Source organism: Schistocerca serialis, chromosome 1 (genome assembly GCF_023864345.2).
Source record: "Schistocerca serialis cubense isolate TAMUIC-IGC-003099 chromosome 1, iqSchSeri2.2, whole genome shotgun sequence".
In the NCBI taxonomy this organism is placed as follows: Eukaryota; Metazoa; Arthropoda; class Insecta; order Orthoptera; family Acrididae; genus Schistocerca; species Schistocerca serialis.
In genome coordinates this window covers 495,248,703-495,272,392 of record NC_064638.1, presented here as the reverse complement: position 1 = coordinate 495,272,392, position 23,690 = coordinate 495,248,703, and positions in this window count along the sequence as shown.

Genomic DNA, 23,690 nt, shown 5'->3' with positions numbered 1-23,690 from the left:
AACTTTCTACCTTTGCTTCTCAGTAATCACTTCAAGAATAATTAAACAGAACCTACTAATCTGATTTATCTATTTTATTATGATGGAAAAGAAGTGTGGTCCAACAAACTATCCCTTTCATTGTAACAACAAAACTATTCACACTTTCAAACTTATGTAGCATAAAGGTAGAATTGGATTACTCTTTGATCTGAGATTATTAATTTTGTACTACTTTAACATTCTTTACACTGACATAACCTCTACATAATCAGAGATAATGTTCAATAAACTTTTACTTCAAACAACCTGACGATAAAGTGTCATGATGCCTCTTGTGCAGCAAGTAGTTTTGAAATCCCAAATCGAGAGCACCATTTTACAGCCGCGTATTAAATCCGAGGCCATTCCATTCCAACTGCAATTCTGTAAGTCTCACGCAGCACCTGCGCTGTTTACTCGTGAGTTACTTGCTACCGACTGACTACTGTGCTCTTTCACTTCCCGCCCAGACTGAGCGCCACATCGACCTTTTCCTAGCGCAACTACTCACTTCCGTTGCAGAGGGGAACTGCTTTTGGTTTCTCTTTATACAGTACAAAGTCCCTATGTAGGAACCAGTTATTACATAGTTGCCAGCAAACATATTTTAGAAAATCTCATTATAAAAAAACATATTAAGAAGTCAACACAAATATACATAATTAAATACCACTACCCTTCAAGTAATACAAAGAACTTAATTAGCAAAGAGTAAACATGCCACACCACCTTTCAACTTCTTTACAGCAGATCAAAGACATTTCATAATAAAGAATATACACTAGACATTATGCAGGATTAATCGGTGCAAGTTATAAACAATATTGATTGTAGTGTTACAGTGTTATCCATCCCTTCCGCCTTATTTCGTCTGAAGTCCTGCAAAGCTCTTTCAAATTCTGATTGTAATACTGGCTCCATTATCTCTTCTATATCGACCCCTATTTCGTCTTCTATCACATCAGACAAATCTTTTCTCTTCGGTATACTGTTTCCACCTATCCGCTCTCTCCTCTGTATTTAGCAGCGAAATTCCCGTTGCACTCTTCATGTTAGACTATTGACTTTAATTTCACAGGGGGTTGTTCTGACTTCCTTGTATGCTGAGTCATTCCTTCCCACAATAATTTCTTTTTCTGTATTTTGTTCACATTTTTCATGGGGCCATTTCGCCTTAGCTTCCCTACACTTCCTATTTGTTTCATTGTCTCAATTTTTTTGTACTTTCTTTTTCCATCGATCAACTGAAGTATTTCAACTGTTACCTATGGTTTGCGCGCAATTACCTTCTTAGCACCAATGTTTTTCTTTACAACTTCTATGATCGCTGTTTCTAGATGCATCCAATCCTCTTCAGCTGTACTGCCCACTGAGTAATCGCTTATTGCTGTATCTATAGCCATAGAGAACTTCAAGCGTATCTCGTCATTCCTTGGTACCTCTGTATGCGACTTCCTTGCGCATTGATTCTTCTTGATAAATCTCTTAAACTTCAGCCTACTTCTCATCAGTACTACATTGTGATCTGAGTCTTTACCTGCGCCTGCGTACTCCTTACATTGCAGCATGTCTCTCTGACCATGATGTAATCTAACTGAAATCTTCTTGTATTATCCAGATGTACTCCTTTTGTGATTCTTGAACAGAGTATGCGCTATTACTAGCTGAAATTTATTACAGAACTCAAGTAGTCTTTCTCCTCTTTAATTCCTTGTCCCAAGACCATATTCCCCTGTTACCATTTCTTCTACTACTTCCGCTACAACTGCATTCCAGTGCCACACGATTATTTTATTTTAATCTCCCTTTACTTACTGTATTACTTTTTTAATATCTACACTTTCCCTGTCTCTTAATGCTCAGCATGCGACGTAGGATTTTATACGTGAGCTATTGTCGTCGGTGTTGGTTTTCTGTCGTTCCTGATAAGAACAACCCTATTAATTCACTGCTCACAGTTCCACAATCTTTGCCCTCCATTCCTATTCATAAAGAATCCTACTTCTATTGTACCAATTCCTGCTCCTGTCTATATTACCCTTTACTGATCTGATCAGAATTCATTGTCTTCTTTCCATCGCACTTCACTGATCCCTACTGTATCTAAATTGAGACTTCGCATTCCCCTTTTCAAAGTTTCTAGCTTCCCTACAACTTTCAAGCTTTTGACATTCCAGAAACAGAATCTTAGAATGTTATCCTTTCTACATCTACATCTACATCCATAGTCCGCAAGCCACCTGACAGTGTGTGGCTGAGAGTACCTTGAGTACCTCTATCGGTTCTCCCTTCTATTCCAGTCTCGCATTGTTCGTGGAAAGGATTGTCGGTATGCCTCTGTGTGGGCTCTAATCTCTCTGATTTTATCCTCATGGTCTCTTCGTGACATATACGTAGGAGGGAGCAATATACTGCTTGACTCCTCGGTGAAGGTATTGTCTCGAAACTTCAACAAAAGCCCGTACCGAGCTACTGAGCGTCTCCCCTGCAGAGTCTTCCACTGGAGTTTATCTATCATCTCCTTAAAGCTTTCGCCATTACTAAATGATCCTGTAACGAAGTGCACTGCTCTCCGTTGGATCTTCTCTATCTCTTCTATCAGCCCTATCTGGTACGGATCCCACACTGCTGAGCAGTATTCAAGCAGTGGGCGAACAAGTGTACTGTAACCCACTTCCTTTGTTTCCAGACTGCATTTCCTTAGGATTCTTCCAATGAATCTCAGTCTGGCATCTGCTTTACCGACGATCAACTTTATATGATCATTCCATGTTAAATCACTCCTAATGCCTACTCCCAGATAATTTATGGAATTCCTTCCAGTAGCTGACCCGCTATATGGTAGCTAAATGATAAGGGATCTTTCCTTCTATGTATTCGTAACACATTACACTTGTCTACATGGAGATTCAATTGTCATTCCCTGCACCATGCGTCAATTCGCTGCAGATCCTCCTGCATTTCAGTACAATTTTCCATTGTTACAACCTCTTGATATAACACAGCATCATCCGCAAAAAGCCTCAGTGAACTTCCAATGTTATCCACAATGTCATTTATGTATATTGTGAATAGTAACAGTCCTACGACACTCCCCTGTGGCACACTTGAAATCACTCTTACTTCGGAAGACTTCTATCCATTGAGAATGACATGCTGCGTTCTGTTATCTAGGAACTCTTCAATCAAACCACACAATTGGTCTGATGGTCCATATGTTCTTACTTTGTTCATTAAATGACTGTGGAGAACTGTATCAAACGCCTTGCGGAAGTCAAGAAACACAGCATCTACCTGGGAACCCGTGTCTATGGGCCTCTGAGTCTCGTGGATGAATAGCGCGAGCTGGGTTTCACACGATCGTCTTTTTCGAAACCCATGCTGATTCCTACAGAGTATATTCCTAGTCTCCAGAAAAGTCATTATACTCGAACATAATACGTGTTCCAAAATTTTACAACTGATCGACTTTAGAGATATAGGTCTATAGTTCTGCACGTCTGTGCGACGTCCTTTCTTGAAAACGGGGATGACCTGTGCTCTTTTCCAATCCTTTGAAACGATACGCTTTTCTAGAGACCTACGGTACACCGCTGCAAGAAGGGGGGCAAGTTCCTTCGCGTACTCTGTGTAAAATCGAACTGGTATCCCATCAGGTCCAGCGGCCTTTCCTCTTTTGAGCGATTTTAATTGTTTCTCTATCCCTCTGTCGTCTATTTCGATATCTACCATTTTGTCATCTGTGCGACGCTCTAGAGAAGGAACTACAGTGCAGTCTTCCTCTGTAAAACAGCTTTGGAAAAAGACATTTAGTATTTCGGCCTTTAGTGTGTTATCGTCTGTTTCACTACCATTTTGGTCACAGAGTGTCTGGACATTTTGGTTTGATCCACCTACCGCTTTGACATAAGACCAAAATTTATTAGGATTTCCTGCCAAGTCAGTACATAGAACTTTACTTTCCAATTCACTGAACGCCTCTCACATAGCCCTCCTCACACTACATTTCGCTTCGCGTAATTTTTGATTGTCTGCTAAGCTTTGGCTACATTTATGTTTCCTGTGAAGTTCTCTTTGCTTCCGCAGCAGTTTCCTAACTCGGTTGTTGTACCACGGTGGCTCTTTTCTATCTCTTACGATCTTGCTTGGCACATACTCATCTAATGCGTATTGTAGGATGGTTTTGAACTTTGTCCACTGATCCTCAACACTATCCGTACTTGAGACAAAACTTTTGTGTTGAGCCGTAAAGTACTCTGAAATCTGATGTTTGTCACTTTTGCTAAACAGAAAAATCTTCCTACCCTTTTTAATATTTCTATTTACGGCTGAATTCATCGATGGAGTAACCGCTTTATGATCGGTGATTCCCTGTTCTGCGTTAACTGTTTCAAATAGTTCCGGTCTGTTTGTCACCAGAAGGTCTAATATGTTATCGCCACAAGTCGGTTCTCTGTTTAACTGCTCAAGGTAGTTTTCAGATAAAGTACTTATTTCACTGGATTCTTTGTCCCTGCCACCCGTTATAAACGTTTGAGTCTCCCAGTCTATATCTGGCAAATTAAAATCTCCATTTAGAACTATAACATGGTGGGGAAATGTACTCGAAATATTTTCCAGATTTTCCTTCAGGTGCTCTGCCACAACAGAAGCTGAGCTAGGGGGCCTATAGAGACATCCACTTACCATGTTTGAGCCTGCTTTAACCGTGACCTTCGCCAAAATTATTTCACATTTCGGATCTCCGTCGATTTCCTTCGATACTATTGCACTTTTTATCGCTATAAACACGTTCCCCCTTCATTGTCCAGCGTGTCTCTGCGGTATACATTCCAATCTGAGTTTAGAATTTCATTACTGTTTACATCTGGTTTCAGCCAACTTTCTGTCCCTAGTACTATGTGGGCGTTGTGACCGTTTATTAATGAGAGCAGTTCTGGGACCTTTCTATAGACGCTCCTGCCGCTTACTATTAGCACATTAATTTTGTTATTACCTGTTGCGTTTTGCCTACTACTACCTTGCCGCGTCTCAGGAGGCGTCTTTTCGGGCCTAGGGAGGGAGTTCTCTAACCTAAAAAACCCACATGTGCACTCCACAAGTACTCCGCTACCTTTGTAGCCGCTTCCTGCGTGTAGTGCATGCCTGACCTATTCAGGGGGACCCTACATTTCTCCACCCGATAGCGGAGGTCGAGAAATTTGCATCCCAGATCTCCGCAGAATCGTCTGAGCCTCTGGTTTAAGCCTTCCACTCGGCTCCAAACCAGAGGACCGCGATAGGTTCTGGGAACGGTACTACAAATAGTTAGCTCTGATTCCACCCCGAGGGCGAGGATTTCCGCCTTCACCAATTCCGCCAACCGCCTGTATGAGCTGAGGGTGACCTCTGAACCCAGACGGCAGGAGTCATTGGTGCCGACATGAGCAACAATTTGCAGTCGGGTGCACCCAGTGCTCTCTATCGCCGCCGGCAGGGCCTCCTCCACATCTCGGATGAGACCCCCCGGCAAGCAGACAGAGTGAACACTGGACTTCTTCCCCGACCTTTCCGCTATTTCCCTAATGGGCTCCATTCTTTGGTTAGACAATCTTTTTCGCATGATCAACTTCCCCTTGGCAGTCCCTTCCCAGATATCCGAATGGGGGGCTGTTCTGGAATCTTTTTGCCAATGGAGAGATCAATATGACACTTTTCCAGTTACATACCACATGTTCTATGGATATACGTTATGTGTCTTTAATGCAGTGGTTTCCATTGCCTTCTGCATCCCCATGCCATTGATCACTGCTGAATCGTCCGCCGTTAGGGGCAGTTTCCCACCCCAAGAACAAGGTATTACCCTGAATCTCAGTCTGCCCTTCTGCGCTCTTTGACAAGGCAGTTGAGACAATGAGGATGACTTCTTGTATCGGATACTACACCTGAGCCAGTGGCGCCAGACAGAACAGTCTACTAACTCAATGGCGCCAACGGTTCATGGTCAGTGTCGTCTTGCGCTTGTGATTGCCAGTACCGCACATTGCATATGTCATGGCCGTTCTCTATTGTGGCGTCCCCTGCGATATCCCGTTTCCTTTCATCATTCATTTGTGTGATCTCAGGCTCCTCTGCCTGAGGTGGTGTCAGAGGTAGTGAGTCTCCATTATTCTCAGTCTCTTCCATTATGCGACGCTTGCACGAAATTCACATGGCGATTGTTGCTTGGACATTTCTTCCTGCTTTGTACCCATGGTGAGGACTGACATCTGTGGTGTCACCGCCAGACACCACACTTGCTAGGTGGTAGCTTTCAATCGGCCGCGGTCCATTAGTACATGTCGGACCCGCGTGTCGCCACTGTGTGATCGCAGACTGAGCGCCACCACAAGGCAGGTCTCGAGATACGGACTAGCACTCGCCCCAGTTTTACGGACGACGTAGCTAGCGATGCACACTGACGAAGCCTCGCTCATTTGCAGAGCAGTTAGTTAGAAAAGCCTTCAGCTAAGTCCATGGCTACGACCTAGCAAGGCGCCATCAGTAACATTGCATGTATCTAAAGAGTCTCACTTGTATCGCCACAATCTCCAGATGTACCAAAAGGATGGATTAAAGTTAAGTATTCCAGAAGCTACGTACTTTTCTTTATAGCATTCATTATGTATCCTGTTTCAGACCTCACGCCATCCTGCCTTAACTTAGCGCGTGCCTTTCGGCTTCCTCTCATTGTGTCTAGGCTGTCTTGTCTAGACACAACATTTTTGGCGACGAGGATGGGATGGTATGACCTTGCCCTATTGCCTTTGCGTCCAAATTGCTCTCGTCTGCGCAAAGAAATTACTCGCAGATAGAGAAAGAAGCTTTGGCTCTCGTCTTTGGTGTTACAAAGTTTCATGATTTCTTGTATGGTCGTCACTTTACCATCATCACAGACCACAAACCTTTGACGTCGCTTTTTCATTCGAACAAGCCTGTACCTCCGCGTACAGCGCAGAAATTCATTCGCTGGTCTATTTTCCTATCGCAGTGGCGCTACGATATCTTGTATCGGTCCACTGCTAAGCACGGAAACGCCGATGCGTTATCCCGTTTGCCTGTTGCTGAGGATAGAGCATTCGATTCTTCCGAACTTGCTTGCATGTTCATTGATTCGGAAACCGATGAAGTGGTCGAATCGTTTCCGATTGATTTTCGTCGTGTCGCTACAGCCACAGCTGCTGACCCGGTCCTTGTTACCGTTTTGCGTTTTGTTGCTACGCAATGGCCTTTGTCAAAGTCTCGGATCGAGGATCCGTTGGTTCGCCGATTTTTTGCTCACAAGGAGAGACTTTTTAGTTCGTCGTGGTGTTTTGTTGTTGCGTTCTGATAATGATCAGTCCAGAGTCGTGGTCCCACGTTCGTTACAGTCCTCTGTCTTACGGCTTCTTCACCAAGGACATTGGGGTATAGTGCGAACGAAACAACTTGCTCGTCAGCACTGTACTTGGTTCGGAATCGATGCTGCGATTACGAATATGTGTTCTTCTTGCATGGCATGTGCCGAACAACAATCCGCACCACCGCGGAAAGTCTTTGCATGGCCAAAAGCCACTTCCCCTTGGCAACGCTTGCACATCGATTTTGCTGGTCCATTCTGGAATGCTCGATGGTTGGTTCTGGTAGATGCCTTCAGTAATTTTCCTTTTGTTGTCCGGATGTCTTCCACGACGTCAACTGCCACCATCCAAACGTTGTCTGCTATCTTTTGCATTGAAGGTCTTCCGCAGACTATTGTTTCCGACAATGGCCCACAATTCATGTCCGCAGAATTTCAGTTATTCTGCCAGGCCAATGGTATTCAACATCTGACATCCGCGCCGTTTTCGCCTCAGTCAAACGGTGCCGCTGAACGATTGGTCCGGACTTTCAAGTCACAGATGTTGAAGTTGAAAGAGTCGCATTATCGGGAGGACGCGTTGTTGCTCTTTTTGTCATCGTATCGCTCTCAGCCCCGAGATGGTCGCTCGCCGGCTGAGTTGCTCCACGGTCGTCCTCATCGAACCTTGATGTCTTTGCTGCACCCGCCGCATCAGGTCCCTATGCAGCGGCAGACTTCTATTTTTCCTCCAGGCGACGTTGTATTCTATCGCAACTATCGAGGTTCACGGCGTTGGCTCGCAGGGCGCATTCTTCGCTGCGTCGGCCGCGCGATGTATTTGGTTTTGGGGGCCTCTGGTGAGGTGCTTCGGCATCTCAATCAGCTACGCCTCTGTCGTCGCACGGGTTCTGCCGCCGCCGCCGCCGCCGCCGCTTGTTCTCGCGCCGGCGCCGCCCGCAGTGGACGCTTCGCTGCAACCGCCAAGCGCCTCCCTGGGTCACGCGCCGCCGATCGCTTCCCGTGACCAGCTGTCCTCTGCCATAGAACTCTTGCCCACTCCGGACCACATGACGTCATCGCGCGTCGGGTACCCCGACGCAATGGAGGTCGACCCTTCGGCCCCTCGTGTCTCTTTACGGGCGCATACACTGCATGTTGACGTGCACCCTGGACTAGGTTTTCAGGCGTTTCCTAGCTCCCCTCGGACCGAATGGCCGGGTACGGGAGGCACAGCCTCGCCTGTTGTTAGGGTCCCCACCTCATCGCATACGTCAACATGGGGTCCTCCCCACGGCGGGCGGAAGCCTTATCACACGACCCTTCGCCGATTTGCGGGGGAGGAATGTGGTGTCACCGCCAGACACCACACTTGCTAGGTGGTAGCTTTAAATCGGCCGCGGTCCATTAGTACATGTCGGACCCGCGTGTTGCCACTGTGTGATCGCAGACCGAGCGCCACCACAAGGCAGGTCTCGAGATACGGACTAGCACTTGCCCCAGTTTTACGGACGACGTAGCTAGCGATGCACACTGACGAAGCCTCGCTCATTTGCAGAGCAGATAGTTAGAAAAGCCTTCAGCTAAGTCCATGGCTACGACCTAGCAAGGCGCCATCAGTAACATTGCATGTATCTAAAGAGTCTCACTTGTATCGCCACAATCTCCAGATGTACCAAAAGGATGGATTAAAGTTAAGTATTCCAGAAGCTACGTACGTTTCTTTATAGCATTCATTACGTATCCTGTTTCAGACCTCACGCCATCCTGCTTTAACTTAGCGCGTGCCTTTCGGCTTCCTCTCATTGTGTCTAGGCTGTCTTGTCTACACACAACAACATCTATCTCGCTCTCGCCTATTCCTGTCCTTTCTCCTTCGTCCGTTACTGCGCCAATTCTCTCTCTCATTGCGGTGCACAACCCCTTGCGGCTCCCCATTTCCAGTCTTAATTGAGTTTCCATTTGTCGTCCTTTAATTCTCCTGCTCTTCGATGTATTCCAAGGACCTTAAAATAATGAAGAACTCTCGACAGTGGTCCATTGTGCATGGGCAGGAAAATGTGAGTGCATCGCGCTACACCATTCCTCATCTGACATTTCGTCATCCAAGTATCCCCCTACAATGACAAAACGAGCAGCATATGTTTCCATGGATTGGCGTGACTGTGGCACGTGGTTTTTCTCGATATACACTCATCTTTGCACTCGCCAATGCGGCCAGGTTCCATTATATTGCCAGAAACTTAGTGCAGAAATCCTTTTAACTACTGTTGTCGCAAACTGTCACGTCAAACCAGGCAGCCTCCCCTGATCGAGCGTCTACCATGTAACCAGTACAGCATTACACTACGCTACTCATTTCGCATGCAGATACGCATCTACATTCTTTCGGCACGCCCTACACTAGGTACTGCGCGTTCGACCGAATTTGGGCAGTGGTATGTTCACCCCGTGCATCGCGATTGCAGCCTGCAAATCTGCGTTAGAGGGGCATCAGCTTGTCGCATTGCAGACACTTCTTGCTCGAGGACTCACACTCTTGTTTGTGTTTCCTTCGACGATCTACTTTCCTCGCCTATGCGCACGGAAATATCAGTCATCTTCCCGTTTACCCCAGTTTCTAAGCTACCAACCTTCGTTTCACGCTGTTTTATCATCCCCTTTAGGCTGTTGGTGACCTCCGTCCGTATGTTTTTGGTTTCGGTCCCCAATTCATGCCTAACTTGAGTAACCTGACCACCAAGCTTTTCATTGTGAACTTTTAGTTCGGTTTAGAGTCTTTCTAATCTTGTTTTAATCTCCTCTCTCATGACTGTTAACTGTTATGTGTGGTTTTATAATGTCCCGAGAATTCGATCCAGTGGACTCTGCAGATCCTCCACAGACGTGCCGTGTGTTTCCTCGCTCACCCTCTAACCTTCCTCAACGGACCTGAATGTCTCCACATTTATCGGTCTCCTAGATTTCAGTTGCATAGAAAAATGTAAATAAAAACTAAAAGCACACCACAGAACAGACAGAGAGAATACAACTCTGTTGGCAGCAAATAGACAAAGGATACGTGGCATAGAATAATCACAACAAAAGTACAGGTTCTAAAACTAGATCAGAAACACGGGGGAGGCTGTGGGAACCGAAATTAAATATAGTAGCTACCACCATGTCTACTTGATATGCTCACTTGCATGACTCTTCATGAGTCATTTCTACAAAATCAGAAGTTCTCATACTAACAACAATTTCAGAATGAAGTCAAACCGAAGCCCCACTTTGGACGCCATAAAATGTGAAGGGAGAATTCTTCTCTGCTAACGGACAGTAAGTGACGAGCAAATAACGAATGAGATTACCCCACGTTAGAGCAATAATTAATTGATATCAATAATTAAACGAAATAAAACACAAAGGGCACAAAATTAAGGGATTCGTGTATCAATGGAAAAGGCTGCTCAGCTGATTAAACCATGAAAGAAATGTATTACGTGCTGTTTACGGAAACCAAACAAAATTATGAAGACTCAGTTATTGAGTGGAAGGAGGGAGAGGGATGAATCGTCTCACGATTATTCGTTATCGTTCGTCGTGTACGGCGCGTCGCCTTGGTGCTGCCCTCATCAGTAATCGCGGCCTTGCAGCGTGGCCACGGTACGATCACCGCGTTGTCTGACCGTTGTCGGTTGTGTGGCCGAAGCTGTGCTATCACAGTGTCGGAAGGCGGATGTTGGCGATGGGTGGAAGAGCGCTCACGTCCTCTCACTTCCACGGTGTCTCAACGACTCTCCATTTCGCTCCTCCTCCTTCTCTCAGCTCAACTCCTCATCGAAATTTTCTTCCTTCGGCGTTGTCACTGGCGGACAAAATTTTCAATGCAGCCCAATGACACATTGCCATTTGATAGCCCCTCCTCTCCGTGTGGAGTGGAAATTTCCTAACTGGCGTTGGCTGGCGTGTGCCTTGTGAATCGGCACCTTTCTCACCATTTCATATTCTTACGATGTTTTCCTTCATTCCGAACCTATTGTGAGAGTAGATACAGAACACTTCTTTGTAACCACTCTCTCTGCGTAAGGCCTAAACACTCATGTTTGGGCTTCGTCTCAGATTCTGCCAGCGCCCGTGATATATACGGACGCTGACTTCTTTCACATACCTACCTGTGGCAATTCCCCCGCGCTTTGTGTGACTCTTCCCCGTCCTTGTTGTTTGCTGGAATTGTAGCCACATTCCTGCTTTCTAAGGCAGGTGAAATAACTGCCACCAGGCCAGAAGAACTCGCATGCGTACATTCTTGACGTTCCGTCCTAGTGGCTACAGATGTATATCAGTTCTCAGGACGCTTCTCATTTTCAGACAAGCCCTTTGCAACGTGCCCCTCCTTGAGCGAGACGAGGGCATCCGCCTGGCTTCCAGCTGTGTGCTTGCAGAATGACTGCAGTCTCCCTCCTCAGGGGCTCGCTGCAGGCTGTCCGGATCCCTCCTCCTCCTGTTCAGCAGCCAGTACTGAGAGTTGGCGAAAGTGGCCACGGGTGAAGGTACCACAGCATTCAGCAGTATCTTTAATAAAGGAAGAGCATAGTTTCATTGTAGATGTCAATGAATTCATAGGCAGGATGAGAACAACCTTTACAAGAACAAATGTTAAAAATCTTATTAACTAACTCTTGTTATACCGAAATGGATCAACCGGATCGTGAAAGTAATTGTCACCCTTGAAAAATAATTTTCCTCTAACATTTAAGATTCTTGGAATACCGCATTTACTAGAGTGAAATCCGATCGTAAATGTAGTGACAGATACTAGACGTGTTGCATCTGTGAATCAGCTGCGGGTTTATTACCCATGGCAATCGAAGTGTTTGTAACCACTTGAATATTCTGTCTGATCAAAAACTTCTGTACACTCATTAGTGTGACTTAATATAAACTTTTCCATCTTTTCGTCTTTCTTACGATTTGAAACTTGCTAGGAACGTTTTCGGTGTGGTGTTTCAATGTCTGTTGATGAATGACAGCCCATTCTTCATAAAGTCAAAATCTGAAAAATATTATCGAGCACTGGGATGGGAAGTGAAATCGACTTTCCAACTCATCCCAGATGTGTTTGATTGTGTTCAGGTGAAGACTCTGTGCATGTCAGTCCGTTTCAGGAATGACATTGCCTCGTAGGTCCTACTTTTTGGCAGGATGGTTCGTCATGATGCTATTTGATAACAGAAATTACATAACAGAGATGTATTATAGACAAATGTACGGTTTTCTCACAGTCCTCTCCTGCCAGTACAAAGCCAGGGCGAGATAAGCAAACACTCAATGTTGCAATCAAAACGACAAACATTCAGGAAGCCGACATGACAGAAAGCAGAACAAACCCAAAAGGTTAGCTCCCATGACTGACATGCTTCAATCGGAAATGTAGTGACATGACCTCAGCGATGAGAAGACATCACATTATTGTAACATCGCAACCTGATTACGTAATGGTCTGCTGATGTGCTGCAAAAACAATAAGCTTTATCCCTAAGAACCATTCTTGGGAAATAGTGTGGTGAGGACCACTGATGATCCTGGAGAAGTAGGCCATAATCAATCACCACCGGCCCTATGCAACGTCACTGCCTCCGACCACTAGTACATCTGAGCCTTGTCTGAACCTTTACGTTGCACTATACCAGCTTTGAGGACAAACTTGTGATGTTCTTCTACCACTAGCCAAGATAGATTACATCTTAGAGCCTCCTACCATATTCTGTCGCTGTGAGCTGCCAACTTAGCCACAGTGAGGAGAAGACCTGGGGACTGCTGCCTATGGCTTGCTGAACCGAGCTAATGCCTGACGTTATGTACGCTCGGGAGGCGCAGTAACTATTGCTGCCCCTGACTAGTAGCTGTAAGCAGTCACCGACATTAAAATACGACCATTTTATCTTAGGCTTTACAGCGGCTGTTACTGATATCGAATGGAACAATAAGATTACTGTTCCCAGTCACTGTTTATTTGTGTCCAGGGTGCATTCCGCCGATGGTTTAAACCTCCATCGTCAGGTGGATTTAAGTGTGTTAGTGGGATATATGTGTGTGCTGTGGTACGATTTTATGATAACTTATGGCATTCTCTGGTGGAGAAATAAAACCAGTATTTGAGGAAAGAGCATGTTCTGAAATAGTGCTTTTATTTCTTCACTAGACAGCGCCACAAGTTACCCCAAAATCGTAACACAATCAGGACGTATATCATACTAACACACGTAAATAAACCTGATGATGGAAGCTGCAATCTTCGAAACGTGTCGTGGATACAAATAACCAGTGACTGGTAACAGTAAACTTATTGTTTCATTCGAAGTCACAGACATTCTCTGCCTTCCCTGTGGAAAGAGGTATGGTGTGCATTATCTGCAGACGTGCTGACATATTTCCCGAGCATATCCCTTTCAAAAATTAATTGAATTGCTCTTCTAATTTGTCGTCTCGATCCTGTGAAGCCAGATCTGTTGTGTGGGCTACGCCGCCGATGTATGAGGCCTGCCTCCAGCCCGATACAGCTATGTGAGTGGGATGCTGATGTCTGCAGGGTTTGCTGTGTCAGCAAATCCTGAGGCCACGTGCTGCACCACTGCTGTCTGTGTGCTGTCACAGACGAGAATACACCACTGCAAAATTTAATGAATATGTTTTTGTTCCGCTTATGTTGCAATCAATTGCGGCCAGCACACCAACTGTTCTGCTCCACCATACTCTATGCTGCGTCATAATGACAACATTACAGCTGTCAACCCATATCTTACAATCACTGACACAGAACCGTTTTGTAATGTACGATGCACACAGTACCATAAAATGTGTTCCTATCTTTCGGTTTTCTACTGTTTTCTTAAGCATTATAAGGGCACAACAGACTAACCACGAAAGATAATTCCATACCGTAACTGCACCTCGTTTGTACGCACTGTTGGCACTACATATGATGGCAAGTCACGTTCTCCAGTCTTCTGTCACGCCCAAATTTCGCTTCCAGTCGTCCACTGTCCAGTGGTCTCGCTCTTCCCAACAATTCAAGTTTTAGTATGGACTACATGTGGCTTATGAGAGCTGCTCGATCATTGTGTAGAATCTTTTTATTTCCCTGAATTGGCTCCCTGGATGGTTTGCTGGCTCTTCGTAAATATCAAGTAATTCCATCTGTTGATTTCATGCGATTATTTACATCCACTCGTCAAAATGCTAGACAGCCACTGTCCATTAGAATATGAGGTCTTCCTGGTCTTGGTTTAGCTGTAGTTGTTTATTCGTGTTTCCGCATCACAATCGCATCACCAACAGTTGAAATGAGAAACTTTAGAAGGACTGAAGTGTCTCTGATGTATTTCTTACTCAGGTGACATCCAGTGAATCGTACACGTTCGAAGTCACTGAGCTCTCCTGTCCAACTCATTGTGCTGTTACTACTTCTCTACTCACAATACAGTGCTCTCCACTACCTTTTGTACTGGCGGATCAGATTTTCGTGACGTCTAGTGCTCAATTCCGCAATACATATGTGTACCTTGTTACTTTTGATCAGATGGACAATGACTACATAACCTATAACACTACATGTCTGTTACTACTATACCATAACCTTAAAGTTGAAGGCAGGTCGTTAAGTAAAACTATCTTGTTAAAGCAATTATGGTACAACCCAACAGACCAGTGTTACCCTCTGAGAGGAATTTTGTTATGTTGACCGTGTAGTACCTAACGGAGGTGGCTTATCGGAAGTGAAAGTCAGAATTACGTAAACATTTAAACAGTAACAAATAATATTTTACCTAGCTACACTGTTTAGAGAGTAAAGAAAACGGTCGCCAGCCTAATTAGGCAAGAGAGTGATAAACATTCTTGTTAAAGAAATTAGATATGAGTAACTTCAACAGACAAACACAACCTATACTGAGGCACACGCGAGTGCAATGAACTCTGACACCTGCATATGTTCACGGATAGGATGGGAAACTGACAGAGCAGGACAGACTGTTTGCATACATATAACAGATAACGGAACACAATATTACTTTCAGGACTTATTCAAACCGAATACGTGTTATAACATTACTATTAATAATCACTGCAGAATCATAAACTGGACACAGGTTAAGTATTATTTTTCAAACACTTTCCTAGTTGAGACCAAATTATAAATGTAGTTCACTGCAAAATTATGTACTGGTCACAGGTTAAGTCTCTCTCAGTTATTTACTTTACTATTTAAAAATGAAAGTTAATTGGAATTCACTAGCAGGCTACTTCTCACTGTCTTTTGAATAAAGATATTATTGTTCTCATAAACAGTGGTCTTTCTGTTATCTAGCATTAGCACAATAGACAAACTGTGGATCCTGTTATACTATTAATATGCACTTCCAATATACAAGAGAGAGACAAACACTTAGCAGTCCTCAACATATAACTTTCTATTATTGCAGTTTTCAACTTTTACTACAGTGAGACACAATGTTGACAAAACTGCAAGAAACTGACTCACCTTTTAAAATTTACTACAGGCAGCAATGTGATCATTTACTAAGCAAAACATTATAAGCCTCAGTTTTATGAACTTTAAATCCTTAAAAGAAACAGCCAATTGTCTTTATTACCACAGTCTTCTACTTGCAAGTAAATGATTAAATAGGTGACTTTGAAACTCCACAAAACTATAAATTGGACTATTTCCATCACTGGGAGGCTTTCACAAAACTACATTTACTACCTCCCACAATTTCATGAAATCCACAGTAAACCTGAATACTCTCTTATTACCAAAGATCAAACATCATCATTTAATGTTTTGGCTTTCATTTTTTCCGCAAACTAGAACACTCGGTAATCATAGTTCAAATGGAGAGGAACCTGAGAGGTGTTGTAATAGGAAAATAATCAAGGTAGGTACATGAATTCACTTATAAGTTACCTTATATTTGTGCACACTAAAACATCCAATAAGCATTCCGATACAGTGATTGCGGAATGTGGTGGCAACTGCATGTTGGTAGGTGGTTTTTCAGGCAGAATTGCTGGACTCTGTCCCTTCTTGGTGGCGATGATGGATACCAATTCCAGAATCGTTCCAGCTATTTATCCATCCATCCGAGACACTGGAAAGTGGCAGAAAAAGCCTCTCTCGGAACCAGCACAATATACAACTTTTACATGTCAGTGGACAGTTTGGTAGCTCGTCCCCGACTGACTCTTGTTCCACCTTTCCTACCTAGGCCAACCACAATTTGCGCGCGCTACACAGTTCTGTTCCCGAGGGGAACCACACTATCTTTTAAATACCACATAACTAAAAATCCTAAGTGAAGGTCAGCAGTTTACATTACAGCAAACAAACATTTTAAATAAAACAGAACATTTGCACATATTGACACTTCTATAAAAATTGTTTAAACAAATTCCAAATATATACAGTAAGTTTTGTCTCCCTCCAATTGGGACAAAGAATTTAAATGACAGATATACTACGTTGCATAGAATCAAACCATGACATCAAAGTTTTTACAAAGAAAGGAGTATACAATTTTGTGTTATTGATTCAATCAAACAACATTTACAGAAGCTCAACGATGTAACATTAAATGAAGCAAAATCAAAATAAATCAGTAGAGTATTAGAGATATGGTGTTACAAACAGATCAAAAAGTTTCGGTCACCTATTACGATTTGTGCTTAAAGCAAGGGTTTCATTTCGAATAGTCTATCACATCCCCATTCCAATATTAAAACGAGAATAAACATGTAACGCCGGCCGTTGTGGCTGAGCGGTTCTAGGCGCTTCAGTCTGGAACCGCGCGATCACTACGGTCGCAGGTTCGAATCCTACCTCGGGCATGGATGTGTATGATGTCCTTAGGTTAGTTAGGTTTAAGTAGTTCTAAGTTCTAGAGGATTGATGACCTCAGATGTTAAGTCCCATAGTGCTCAGAGCCATTTGAACCATAAACGTGTAATGATTAAGTGAACTGGTTGTGTGTTTGACTGGCTGCTCACGTAGGAGGGCGCCGATGAGTATCTGCAACAACATCGATGTGCCCTCACCTAAGAAGATTCCATTCAGCTGTCTGCTTAGCAATCAATCGCTTTAGTTTACAGCGCGTTTGGTCCATCTGGAAGGCTATTCTAGTACGACAATAACTACAAAAACTGGCGTACCCCGATCTACAGTAGTGCTCATATGTTTGCAAGGTGTCACAACTAATTGAATTCCTCAAGCAGAAGTGTATGAGTTAAACATCTGAATTGAAACCGTCGTAGAACAAGAATCGGTTCCTATTCCAAATATTATGTACACATTCCCCTCTACAAGTAGTAGATGTTTGTAGTGGAAATTTCCGCGCACCCCATACAGTGCAGCAGTTCAAGCAAATTGGTCCAAATCCAAGCGTATCGTGATCTGGAAGACACCGAGTAACATTATACAGGGGTGATCAGTTCATATGTGTTCAAAGTAAATGTCAGAAGACTCACACTGCACCTCAGATTTGCGAGGAAGTAAGTAGTATCCAAGCAGCTCAAATCTCTGTCTGAACAACGCAACGCTGTCTGCGTGAACAAGGTTTGAAGGGGTGCATAGTGGCCAAAAAGTCTTTATTAGGCAGGCAAGTAAAATAAGGTGAAAATATTGAAATGTTCACAGTAACATAAAAACTAGAGCGTGTGATGGTCCAAGGTGTTATTCACAGACAGTTTATCTCTGAAGAATTTGTAAGCCATCGTCGAACGTTTGTTCGTCCAGTTTGTGGAGATTGTATGAAGAATCACTGTGTGACGCCGATGGTGAAGTAGGGTGGAGATGGTGGTGTCAAGATGTTTTGCAGGTGATAAAGTCTGTGGTGCAGTGACAATTAATGGAACATTATGGAAGGAAGGTTATCTCAGGCTACTGATCAACAATGCAACTCCACCTGGGAAGAGAGTTATTGGTTGTGAGTTGGTTCTGCAACACAACACTGATCCCAAACACACTTATTATTTGGGTAGAGGATTTGTCAATAGAGGGATGTGGGAAACTGAAGGATATGATTCAGCCAAGTCAGTTACCTGATTTAAATATCATGAGAAAAACTGAGGTTATCTGATATAGAGGATCTATGGAATAATTTACACAGATTTTGGTCAGCAATATGTGCAAATAGACAACAAAATCTTTTCTCCAGAATGGCAAGAGTTGGTGTAGGTGTTATGAGGACAAAGAGTGAACGCGCTGGAAGACCTGATCTAAATCATATTGTACTGCACTTAATGACAGAGAGAGGAAATATTTATTACTTGGTCTATTTAGTTTGTACAGTGTGGTTGTACTCTGAAATGAAGTACATACTTTTTTCCTTGGTGATGGACTACTTTAGCGCCAATATACGTACAAGAAGGAATGAGTTAGTTACCACCTTGATGTTAGAAATTAATAACTCGTGTAAGACATCTCATTCTTTTACACTGATATTACAGGTGTATTTCATAGTACATACAATGCCAGCCTACTCTACATCTACATCTACATCTACATTGATACTCCGCAAGCCACCCGGCGGTGTGTGGCGGAGGGCACTTTACATGCCACTGTCATTACCTCCCTTTCCTGTTCCAGTCGCGTATGGTTCGCGGGAAGAACGACTGTCTCAAAGCCTCCGTGCGCGCTCTAATCTCTCTAATTTTACATTCGTGATCTCCTCGGGAAGTATAAGTAGGGGGAAGCAATATATTCGATACCTCATCCAGAAACGCACCCTCTCGAAACCTGGCGAGCAAGCTACACCGCGATGCAGAGCGCCTCTCTTGCAGAGTCTGCCACTTGAGTTTATTAAACATCTCCGTAACGCTATCACGGTTACCAAATAACCCGGTGACAAAACGCGCCGCTCTTCTTTGGATCTTCTCTATCTCCTCCGTCAACCCGACCTGGTATGGATCCCACACTGATGAGCAATACTCAAGTATAGGTCGAACGAGTGTTTTGTATATGATGAAGGTTGTGCATCATTATTATTGACTTATGTATTGCTGTTTCTGTACTTTTCGATTCCCTCTTGGGTGAAGCACCTATTGTAATAGGACAGATTGTAGGATTTCGTGGCAGGAACAGGTACTCTAAAGTAGGCCACTTGCAAAAGCAGTCAAAACGCTGTTGCATTATTCCGCAATGTAGTGCAGTCTAGAAACCAACAGAACTTCAGTGAAAACTATTTAATGGTTAGGGTTGTAAATTCATAATGGTAAAGTATCAATTTTGTTGAATGAACATCTTGGCGTACAAAGCTGTATTCATACACTGCTTGGGTATGTTACATAAAAAAATGTACCAAAATGCCTAGGAAACTACTACACAGGAGCCCTCTATTGTGACTGATAGATGTGGAATATGGTCTCCTCTAGCACTGGCAACAAAACTTTACACAGGCACATGGAAGAGACTTCTGTCACTAGCCACCTGCTCCAATGCAATATGTGTGTATTTATCGGAATCACCATACACGTTCGATGTCAACCTGATATATCAGAAGAGAGAGAAGTGGTAAGGATCTTACCAAGTTCTCTACCAAGTGTTGTCAGGAAAATTTTATATTTTGTAGTTTGACTCCATTGGTTGCTATTAAAAAAATGAGAGAAAGAGAGAGATGAATTGTAAAATGACTGGTTTTTTTTCTCCTAAATGTCAGAGGATATAAATATACTGTTATGTACTGATATTAAATGCATCTGAACTTCTTGTAATACTCAAATGCACAAGAATTTAGTTACTAGACCTCCATACACAATAAATTTGAATGTGAAGAACACTCTTAACTATGGCAGTTTCCCCATCAAACTTAATGAAGGCAGTTGTATCTATTTTTAATGGACTGATGACTGCTTTATTATCATGGAATTTTTTTGTTTTGTTTTGTTTTGTTTAGTAGCTGGTCGCTTCAAAGAGGTAAGCTGATGTTAGATACAACTATTCCACTGAAAATGTCTCAACAGTTAAGAACAAATATATTTCGGTAGAATGAATGATTTGGAGATTAAAGTTCTTTCTTACACTCAGATGGCTGTTCCAAAATAACAGGCACATTTTGTGATGATCGTATCATTGTTAACCCAACATCAACCAAAGCCGATCATCGCCAGCCAGTGAATCTCTTTGGGCACGCATCATCATTGAGAGAGGTTGGAACGGGCCTGGGAAACCAGTATCCTTTCCTATGGGGGGAGAGGGGTAGAGAGAGAGAGAGAGAGAGAGAGAGAGAGAGAAAGAGAGAGAGGGATGATGGGAGGTAGAAACGACGGTAAAACTGCCGCTAAGCAGCTTAGTATGTATCTGCCCACTGATATGAGGGGCTGTGGTGTTTTTTTATATTTTTATTTCAATAGCTATGTAATATTACTACACTGATCCGTCTTCGTATAGACGTAAGCCTGGGATGCATTCATAGCGAAACATTGTCAAGGCTTTTGAGAGTGTGTTTTTCCTTTTTTTAATAGTTCCTCGTTTATAAGAGGATTACATCTGTCTCTTCCTAAGACAAACTGGTGCGACTCATAATAAAAACTGGACATCCCTTCAAGAATATTGCTCTACATTGATCATCACATTGTTGTTAGGTCCCATCAGCATGATATTATTGGCGAAAACTTCTACCCACAATTATGTTATTGGTTAAGTCTTCTACTTACCGTTGTATGTGGAACTTCTAGCTGAATGTATGTTTAACTTCTGATGGATGCTGTTAAGTGGTTCTTTTGTAGTATATTCAATGCAAGATTCGATACTCTTGGTTCAACATTCCTTGTAGCAAGCGTTTGTTCATACCTGGAGAGAGAGTTTCGAATTATTTAGCTGGATATTTAATTGATTTTAGTACTACATCTGCTATTTGCACAGTTGCTGTCATCATATTGTTTTAAAGGCGTAAGTTTACCATCTGTACACGATGTGAGGCAACATGTGTCGGTACAATACCCTTTATAGAAAGCATAAAAATCAGACATGGAGAGTGCGTTAACATTTATTTAACTGGAGATTTCATTCATTTTAGCACTGTCGCAGTATTCGTTTTAAAATGGTAAGACTACACCCCTTACACGATGGGAGGTGTGGTTTGTAAGTACAGTATTGATTGTAGCAAGCGTGAGAATCGCACCTGGTCGATACAACAAATGCTGCAAATAACTTGATATGTTTATTCAGAATTTTTCTGAATGTAGTGTGTTGGCATTACAGCTGAGCCGCTAAGAACAGCAACACTTTAGGCAGACATGCACAGTGTTATTCCATGAGGAGCAAATGGCCTGTCGAGAATTCTTCCACTGTCTATTCTTCCACTGTCTGTACAGTAGTAATATGTCTCTTTCAACACCAACATCTCTCAGTGGCTGTGTGAGAGTATACGTACTGGAGTAGGTTTAAACCACCCGTTGAAATACTTAGAGAGTTGTCAACAAAGCAATTTACTTAGTAAATATCAGAGACTAAGACATTCTATGAAGCGAGCGGAAAGACTCATCCCTCTACAGTATACGAGAACACGCACACACACATACACAAATACACACGAAACTGGTATTTGGTACAGTGGAGTAATTGAAACGTCTACCAGAGAGCCCTTTGGCAGCTTATAGCAAGAAGTAGAATCAACTGCGGTCAGCAGTGGAGGCTAGCGAGTGCAGACACTGCTCTCCACATGTTGGGGGGAACAGCAGGCGGATCGGTGCACAGTGAGATGACAAGTATTTAATTTATGTGAGCAATGTTATTTCAATGTTTTGCCTACATGAGCCGTTTTTACTTATCCGAGGGCCGCTTTCAGACAATGCCAGCACATCCAGAACGTTTGAAAGCACGCTGCGTTGACCATTCAGTTCTTCATCCATGACAGACAGCCAAATATTTCGCTATTGTTCCAGGAGGAACAGTCTTTACAAACAGTACTTTTAAAGGCCTGCAGAAAACGCCCTGTTCTGGAGTTTTTTGTGCATCTGTGACTGGTTTCTGACAGCTGGGAACAATATACCACTGCAAGAAGAAGGATCTCTATGTGTACCATCAGCGAGAGGTTAGAACGAGCCCGAAAAACCGTTTTCCCTACCTAAAAGAAGGAGGAGAGGGAAGGAGGGGAGACGGTGAGAAGGGAACTAAGGCAGGTTCTATGGTGTTTAGTCTGTACCCGCACACTAAGTTGAAGAAACGTAGAGCTGCCTCCACTCTTTCCTGGTGAGACCGTTTTGGGTCGATCTTTGCAGTAATTGTATTATTACAGCGATTTTGCTCGATTCCCAGTGCTTGTGTTGCATTCTGGTCTGTTGTTCATAAATGGCGGCATTTTCAAGGCAATTTCTGTGTGTAGTTACAGCACTGAAGCATTTTCTACTTGAGTGATAATCTGCTGTCCTACACCCTGTCATGATGTATCTGTGTTTAAGTTCCTAAGTAACTCTATATGTTTAGATCGGCAGAGGTCAATTCTTGCGACAGCAGATGTAGGACAGTTTCGCGCCGATTTAAAAAAAAAAAATGTTCAAATGTGTGTGAAATCTTATGGGACTCAACTGTTAAGGTCATCAGTCCCTATGCTTACGCACTACTTAACCTAAATTATCCTAAGGACAAACACACACACCCATGCCCGAGGGACGACTCGAACCTCCGTCGGGACCAGCCGGCGCCAATTTCGAGTGGTGTTGTGGGCTAGGTGGTGATGTCATGAGTGCATCATTCGATTGGGTGTCGTGATGTCATGAGTGCAACATTGGCCACATCCGACCCCTTCCCCATGCAGAGGAGGTGGGAGACCCAAAGGGAGTTTCTCGCTGTCATCGCCAGACAACGTTTTCCGTTCGCCGGGTGCAAGTCTTTCGATCTGTCGATAGGGATGAAATGATGATGATTAGGACAACCCAACACACACAAAAACCTCCGAACCAGCCGGGAATCGAACCTGGGCCCTTAGGATTGACATTATGTCGCGCTGACCACTCAGCTACCGGGGGCGGACTTCCCCGGACGAGAACTGAACAAATAATCCCCATTGTACTAGTGGTCTAACTTTTTTTTCCTGCACATTGTCCTCTTCATTGAGCTGTTCCACGTCTTTTCCGTCTTTTTTGTGCTCAGTTTAAGGTTAGACACACATAATAAACCAATATCATCGAAAAACCTAGCACATAAATACTTCTAGGGTAAGCAAAGCCTCGCTTCCGTCGGTTTTAAATATCGGTGTATATCGCAAAATCTCTAATAAAAAGTAAACTGTTCCGATATTGCGATGCTTTTGTTTTTAAGAAGACCGATGTAACGCCCAAAGGAGAAATAACTGCGGCG